This window comes from Anabas testudineus, chromosome 3 (genome assembly GCF_900324465.2).
Source record: "Anabas testudineus chromosome 3, fAnaTes1.2, whole genome shotgun sequence".
Classification (NCBI taxonomy): domain Eukaryota; kingdom Metazoa; phylum Chordata; class Actinopteri; order Anabantiformes; family Anabantidae; genus Anabas; species Anabas testudineus.
In genome coordinates, this window is record NC_046612.1 from 10,630,173 (window position 1) to 10,639,544 (window position 9,372).

A 9,372-nucleotide genomic window follows, 5' to 3' on the forward strand; every position below is an offset into this window, starting at 1 on the left:
AATGTAGCTTTGCTGTCATGGTCGAGAGGTCACGACCTGTAATTCTGTACTTGACTATCACTCATGTAAAATACGCATATAGCAAAATAGAACTGAGCACACCTCTGTGTGATCTCACTAGAATGTAAAACTTCAGTGCATGGACACCGAATCTCTCAGTCAGTATAGCTAATGTTGATTATTACGTCGATGATCAGTGTGTGAGGTATGACAGTCACAGCCTCAACTCTGACATTGGATCCTGACAGTGTGAGGTTACCCAGAATTGAGCAATGACATATACTGAGGGGGCAACAGACACCTACACAGTCTTCGGGGAACTTGAGTCACTTTATTCAGTTACCCTTAAACCCCTGTTGTGTCGATCCAAGATCCGCTGTTTGCATGGGGTGTCTATGGCAACACACACAGACAGAGCTGCATCAGAGCACAGTCAACCCCTATTTATTTCATACGCGCCTGTTTAAAATCAGTGTCAGAAAAATTTGGCTTGCTCAACAATAAGAGATTTACATTCAAAATTATTCCAGTCAAGGTTAAAGAGAGTTGATATAAACCAGGAGTCACAGGAGCCAATTATTATAATAAATGCGTTAAAACTGGCTGGTTAGTTTTTTTGCTTTAACAGTGTAACATCCTCAGCTAGAATTAATTTTACTATTATTAACATGATACATCTTAGAGGCATATTTTTGGCACTGGTGTAAATTTGTTTAATGGTGTTTCATTAAGCTGAGATACCATACAGTATAAACTGTGCCATAACACCATCTTCTCAGCTTGAGATCGTTTTAAACGGAGTGTAAATATGTGAATGTAATTGAATTATCAACTTAAGTACTTAGTAACAAATTTTACATTTAATTTCAATTTAAATTAAGCAGAGTTGCTCAAAGTTTGCTATTCACTATTAAAAGTGTCATCTTCAGACAGACCCAATAAGATGTGATCTGATAATTTAATGTGTCTGACTGGGATAGACCCATTTGTTTCTCTGGATTGTCTCCAAAAACATCCCCTTCCCCCCGCATACATCTGTTATCTGCTGAAGCTCCCACAACCAGCCACCGCTGACACGTTCAAGTCAGAGGGGTCAGTCATGCACCCAGAAGCGTCACAAGTTTCCAAGATCCGTATCCCCGTAGCCCACCGGGTCAAAAATAGTTTCTGTTAGCCTTTTATAAATCAGAGTGTTGCTATTAAAAACCTTTGGCTGACCAGAAACCTGGGCCAAAGCCACATCACCCTATCTTTAGCTTTATTTATGTCTTGGTGTTGACAGCACCACTTGCAAAGCTTACCAGTCACCGTTCAATAGGTCACATGTGTGCAAATCTGTTGGCCCGATGCTGGAAAGCACCATCGAGTAAAAACGGTAATCAGAGTCTGAGTCCCTTACTGAAACAAACCGTCTAACAGCTGCTGAGTTAACGGCTTGGTGATTCTTACCCTCAGATTCTTTCCATCCACTTAGTGTTTATAGAGCTCTTTTCTGATGACAGATAAGCAGGTCCACTATTGTGGAAATGATGATTGGCATTATTACAACTGTCACATGACGAGAACTATTGTTACACGAGAGCTGTAAGAAGCTAAGACCCACAGCTGTGGCTTTATGTCACTAATGCAGGTCATGCTCCTCTGTCTTTTGTAGAACTTTTTTTAATTCATGGCACAAAAATGCTCATCCCCACCATTAAGTGTGTTGTGTGTGTCTGTGCGTCATTACAGCCTGGCTTGTAATGGGAATAACATCTAGTGCATGCATGCAGAATTATGAGAAAGCTTAGCTTCCATCAAAAACATATATATATACATTTAAGTTGTTTGGCAGACGCTTTTATCCAAAGCGACTTACAAGTGAGGTAGGGCAAGATGAGCAAAAGGGGGTCTTACCCAAGGACCCCTACTGAAGGTAGCCAAGCTTTGAACCTCATGGAGGGCAGTAGTCTTACTACTACAACTACAGTACATATATACACACATGTTCTATGATTTCTTTCCAACTTCTTTCTTGAGTTGGGACCAGGATAAACCAGGGCATCACCATCCATCAATCATCCATCTGTCTATTTGTTCTACCAGTGGGTGAAAGACAGTGCAACACATTTTAACAATCTACTAAATGCAACCGCATAAAGCATAAGAAAGTCTACAACAAAACCCCACCCTGCCAGAACCTCAAAATCATTACACACTAATCTCCATCATGATGGCTTTAGTTACTAGAAAGAAATATTTCTTGGTCATGTCCACTGGAAACATTCTGGTTGTCAAACAGAGAGTGACACAGCTGGTGCAGTGTATTCAGTATAATAGGCCCATGTCTACCATCTGCAACATGTTGGGGTTGATGAAAACTTTTAGTCAACACTAGTCCTCTAGATTATTTCTACATGGCAGTATGCTACTTGGTAAAATAAGTACTAAAAAAAACTAAAATAAGTACTGTTTAGTAGTCAGATTCTTGTGCAGGACATTTATAGGATATAGTGCTGAAATTACACTTACGTGTTGACAAATATTTGTTATTCAAATGACCGTGTGTCTGCACACTTCACAATAAAGAAAAATTTGAGAAGGAGGTCAAAGAGCCATGATGGGTTCCAGTGGAAAAACTGAGTGTGTTACTTACTTCCCAGCCTTTTGCCTTCTTCCTCATTCCTTGTAACGCATCTCCCATGTGTTTTGTCAAGAATATTTCGGAGCAAGTTTGCCCACACATGGACAGTAGGGCTCGTCCCACTCAAGCTTTGGCTCATGACAGAGGCAAAGCTTGGCAGAGGTCACATTCACAGTGAACAGAGATGGTGTAGGTGGACCGTGTGGATGTGTGTGTCTGCATCTGTGTCTGTGTGTCTACGCTTGTCACTCTCCTCTGCAGACTACAGTATTTTTACAGTGACGCCTTCAACCTATCAAATGTGGGAGCAATCATGTCTTAACGATCAAGTGCCTGCTGCTCTTCTAGTGTGTCCATCAAAAGACTATTTTAACCACACAGCGAAAAGGTGGTCACCACTCCTATTTATATATCTCCCACTGAACCTTGCATTGATCTGTGTTGAGTCTGAGGAGTGCAATCATGCAAATGTCTGTGCCAAGATGGAGATGTGTCAGTGCTTGTAGATGATTTGTGTGGGATGAGAGAGTCTGAGAGAAATGAATGGTTGGAACATTTTCATGTAATTGTTGTGCTGTAAATTTTCAGTTTCTGCTTCTGTCATATCTATGAGGAGATGTAGGTCTGCCTGTCTGTCTGTTCTTTATATAAGACAATGTACTAAAGTTAAATTATTAATAATAATAATTAAATGAGTTAATTATGGTTTTTCAGGTGAAGGATGAAAGTGACAAAATGAGACTGTTACCATCAACAGTTATTAATATTTATTATTATTGTTCTAAGCTAAGTGTTGTAGCTTCTAAAGTTGGAGCAAATGTGAACTACTTCTCATTGTTGAGTATTTATTCCACAACAGGGCATCATATTTTTAAAACAGATATGTTTTTAAAATCAATTAGTAGTAATTAGGAGTAACAATTCATGTCAAAGTCAAACAGTCAAGAAAAACATGCAACATTTAAACAACGAAACGTAAACTAGTGACATAAAGTGGCATAAAATACAACATCAAGTACAAATACATGCAAACTATGTACTCACTACTAGTGAACTTAGTTCACTGTTGTTACCAAGGAAACAAGTGGCTAAAAACAGGAAATTTAATTTAAATTTATCTTAGAAAACACTGATCACCACCTTCTAGATATTGTATCACAGTGCAGCCTTCACCACGATGTGAACCTTTTTTTGATCCTCTCTTTCATAGTCCTCTCTACTAGCAAAGGTCACTTTACACAGTGCTCTGTCTTGCTCTTATTTGGCCTTTGGTCACTGGTGCTGCATGGAATATATTAAACAAATCAGTCAGACATATTGTGTTTCTCTGATGTAATACAGTATGATTGTCTGTTTTGTGTTTAATTTACTAAAGGAGAAGCCTGGTGGTATTTTATATTTTTCTAATTGTCAACAAATGAAATGACTAACATGTTATCTGTGTAAACAAAGGTTGATTTTTCTCTTTTGGGTCAGTCTCACATAAACCATCCTGCTGCTGTAAATACTCCATATAATACACCAAATCCTGGGCTGAAAATAATTCTCATATTCCCAAATAATGCTTACTAAAAATTACAGAACCCAGATCTTTTTTGGAAATCACTGAGCCTTTTTAAAAATAAAATATATTTTTGAGACTCAAACTCGAGGTGATTAGTCAGTAATGTTTATGTTGCTTTATTGTCATTTATATTATACTGACTGCATTGATAGGAAATTTTGCAGAGTAAAGGAATTACAGGTCATTATACTAACAGAAGAAATGTATTTCAATAATATGCTGATTATTTATAATTATAGCTCATGAGTTGCTGTTCACCTGATGCTCAAATGGGGCAGACTTGTCCACTCAATAGCAGCAAAACTTTAAATGAATATTTAAATGAAGTATTACATATGATATTTTGTAATACAAGTAACCAATCAGACACATTTAAATGTCTTCTTTAAAACGGATGTTTATGTGAACATGTATTTATAAACAATATAATGAAATCATTTGAAGCGACGCATGGATAGTTCCACACTTTGTATAACAGTTATTAACAATGTTGATCCATCACTGAACACTTTGAAAATAGTCCACATATTCCAGAGAAGAGTATGTTTTCACAGTGCAGTGTCACAGAGTCTGGTTTGCTTTCATATATTCCAGCTGCTTCTTGAATTAAATTGTTGATTTCCAGCTTCCTGCCTTGATAATGTAAGTATAGAGTGACTACAGTCACTGAAATGCCATAAATAGCATGAGTGACGCACATACTCTGTCAAATGTCCGTTCTGTGTGACAGGCACTTTAAACTGTTTGCCTTTTCGGAACATCAAATTACTGTATTAAATGGATAAAAGGAAATAGACACAACTGTAACCTTTCCTTTTTGTGTTTTTTCTCTCAACCTTTCAATTTCCATGGGCCTTAATACAAATTCAGCTGCACACAAAACTCTGTTTATTTCAAGGTGCTAATATGGTAAACATATGCTTCAACTTGAAAGTGATCAACATGTTTTTGTAAATAGAAATATTATAAGAATCTGGTTTTGTCTAAAGTCTGGAGCACGTTGGAGAAGAGCCTTTATGGGATTAAAAATATTGCAATGTCAAATCCTGTATTTTATACTTTGGGTTATTATTTCTGATTGAATTCAAGTGTAAGCAGCTTTGTTGCCCTTTTAAGTGCGACTGTACTTTTCTGAACCGTGACCACCGCTGTGACAATGTGACAATTTGGAAGTTAAGCTAAATGCTATAGTACTGTCACATTACTGCACTGTTTGACTCCAGCTTGTGACCTTTGTTGCATCTCATACTCCCCTCTCTCACTCGCCATGTTTCCTGTCTTGTTCTAACCTCTCAAGCGAAGGCAGAAATGCCACAGAAATCCTTTAGCCTAAGTTAAAGAGCGACACTGTTGTGGAGCAGTTACTGAAGAATCATAAAGTCAGTGAAGCAACTCATTAATGCCAGTACACAGACAACGTATGCAAAGTTTGCTGGCAGTGACCACCATATGGTACTGGCCATAAAGTACATGACCGGTAAATGAGCATAAAGTTTTACTCCCTATAATTACAACTTTTTACTTGGAAAAAGGGCAGACTGTGCATTATAGATTTCTTTTATTGTTTGCTGCAGCTCTGCTGGATTCACAGCCTCTCACTCTGCCAGTGACAGTGTTACATGATGCAAAATAGTCAGCAGTCTCTTAAAATCACAGGTCAACTAACACTTTAAGCTTTAAGGTTGAAGGAAGGTTGGCTTATGTAAACAATTTATTTTTTGGTGTTGATGATGTGCTTGCAAAGACGAATCATTTGTCCAGACGCCACAGAGAAAGTTTCTGCCAGCAAAACTGTGTGGTTAACTTAAGTCGGCAGCTGGAGCACATCAGTCACAATGATGCAACATAACGCACCACTGAGTTGTGTTATGCAGCACAATTCCTGTCAGTAAATCAATTTATTGTCCAAATGGAAAACAGCCTCTGACCTTTCTCAACTGCCAGTAATTGCAGGCAATTTATATTAGTCAAACACAATTTACTGAAAGGGCAGGGGATGCTGAAACAACTAAGAGCAAGTTTGTTCCCACACTCTGCAGGTCGTTTATTGCAGCATTTCTTGAGGTCATTTTAAAGTGGGAATGTTCACGTTTTTAACCTTTTAGAATTTAAATTTCCATTAGAATGTCATTAACAGGAAGCAAATGCCCTACACCCTCTTCTACTTTCATTGGTGGGAGCTGTAATTCCACAGATATTCAAATAAAATCCTTGATGCGCTGAACGCAATCAGTTGAAGTAAATAAGATGAAAAGAAGGGGTTTGCCTCCAGATGAAATGTAATCAAAACCACTTCAATCAAAATGCAAATGAGCACTGTATATGAGTTTGTACCTAATCTCTACACCTCAGTAATATATGGTGATATGACAAATCATTCAAATGAACAACAAATGGGTCTCGCACAGAGACATGTTCTTCATGCTCTCGCTCAACCCGCATCACAACAAATACAAATTGGATTTTGTGCCTAAACTCTGTCAAACCCACAGGAGATAGAGATGCTCCAACTGATTAAATAAGAATCCGATCAGGATAGTTAAAACCCTCTAATACTAAATAGAGATATAGACACTTGTGTTGTTTAACCTTCAGCTGAAAAGATTTGGTTGATTTGGTTGCAGGAGATTTATACTTTCCAATGAGTCAAAACAAAAGGATGTGAATAGATCACATCATTTTTCAGATGACCAATTAATGCCATAATATTTAGTGTGTAACAGCTGGTGTACGTCTGTTACAGGAATATTTTGATGAGTAGATCAGCACCACTCTTTTTGACTCTACAGTAAATATGAAGCTGCAGCCAGCAGCTGTTAAGCTTATTTTAGCATTAAACAAGGGGAAAAGGCTAATCTGACTTTAAGCAAAGGCGACACAGTCTGCACACCAGCACTCCCAAAGCTCGCCAATTAATACATCATATATTGTTTGTTTAATCCACACAGAAAAACAAGTGCAAGTGCAGTGTCAAGTCAATAAATAGTCCAGCACATAAATCCCATAAGATCCCAAGGAATAAGCAAACAAAACTCTGTTTACTTCAAGGTGCTAATATAGTAAGCATATGTTTGATCTTGCTAGTGATCAACATGGTAACAATCTGGTTTTGTCGAACGTGTCATGTCTGCAGCACATTAGATCAGACAAGCATTTCGCACAACTATTCAATGGTTCCTTTATACCTTCAACAGCTGATATGTTTGCCCACCTGTTCAAAAAAGAGATGCAAACTGCAAGTCTGACATTATGATCTCAAATCAGTCTGACATCCCATGTGTGTTTGAGTCAAAAGTGATGCTGCTGAGTAATAGGAGAGAACCAAAACAGTAAAACTGTGTGCCAGGATGCTAAAACAATGTAGCGCTAGTGATAACTGCATGAGTGATTATTATTTGAGGATTCAGCAGTATGTAACGCCTTTCATAGCTGCCTCAGTGGTTCAGCCACATGAATTTGAATAATGGCCAATGCCAGTACTTTGGCAGGGAAGCATTGTATGTAAGGATGTATTTATGTATTTATAATAGAAGACTTATCAGAAGCAACTCACCTCAGTACTGATACACAACAAGTCCCTAACAGCTACAGATGGGGAAACTGTCAAGTTTGGAGGCAAAGTGAAACTGCACAGCCTTAAAATAGCCGAAGCTGCAGGGAAACAGAGGGAGGAAGGATTAGGAAAAACACTTTGCCGGTAACTGTGCAATGGAAAACTGGCCGGTCACTTGGGGAAAACCAGCCATGCCGTCCCACAGTGTCCATCTATAAGTGGTGAATTATCTCTGTATTTCCCAAGTTACTTGAAGTGATTGGAAACCTCACACTCATTTCTCTTAGCGGCCTTACACCCCAAGTCGGCCAATTGCACCATCCCTGTCCTCAAAAGATCCTCCTAAACATAATGCTTGACCCCGTGTGTCACAAGCTAATCCCTTTCCCTCTTCCCTCGCATGTCCCTCAGGGTCCTCTTCAGTTTGTTTTTCTTTTACTTGGAGCTATGTGGTGCTTTGATTGGAACAGTTAGCTGGAGATATAAATAGGGTCAAATAAATGACTGTGAGCACGTAGGTCATCAGCAGCGTTGTCTGTATATTTGTTGAGTCATTGCACATGTCAGCCGAGGAATCATCTAGCCTACACACATTTGTAAGAGTGAATATGTTAATATCGATATCACTAGACTTAATTTCTGCTCTATTATTTTTCATTTGTTCCCAGTTGTCCAAATGTCTCAGTCTGAAGAAAATAAACATTATAGGCCAGAGGTTTTAGTTTCCACAGTGAAATCCTTGGTAAGAATCTTGACAAGTGAACTGTTGCATGTAGAGAGGTTGTTCCTAGATCAGTAGGGAGATACAGTGTTTCTGCTACAATCCATCTGCAGCTTTTCAGTGTCTGCAAGAGTTTGATGCTCATTTTTTATGGAGTTAGCTTTTAGATTCATGTCTAAAATGTTTGTAGTTTTTAATAAAGTGAATGTTTTGCGACTAGTTATTTAATCTTAAACCTGTGTCTGTCTGGGTGCTCATACTTTATGCTTTATGCAGCAATTCCCTCAATCTGAAAAGAAATCTGTGCCAGGGGAGACAATAAAAGTAACTTTGCCCTTAATTGTTGCAGTAATTCTTTCTCTCTTCCATGCCTGCTGGACCAGCAGAGATGATGAGCAGCTGGAAATGTTGCTTGTTTACAACACAACACTAACCTGAGAGAAAGAGAAAAAAAAAATACAGCTGCTACAGTAACTTCAAACAGATGAGGGCTACTGTTAGCTGTTAATAGGCCTTTTTCATGGAACAGAGTGGGAACATAAAGTAAGAAGATTAACAATTGGTGAACTTTGGTGCGTAATATTCAGGTGCACCTGCACTGACAGAGTTTGGGGGGGCAGAAGAATTACGAAACAGTTGCAATCTAACATTCACTTGCTTTTTAGCTCTGGGGTGATTTATACCGACCAAAAAATACTGGGGGTTAGGGTTAGGGTTAGGGTTAGTTTATGCCTAACATTGTATTAACACTGAGGCAACCACAAATGTAGAATTTCTACTCCTTCATTTTGATTAACTTTAAAAGTTCAACTTGCTTTTCACCACCCACAAATCAGTGTCTAATATGGTGCCTGTGAGAGGAGTTTTATTTTCGTTGCATTGTGGACATTTTCTTTTTGTCCTCACAATTG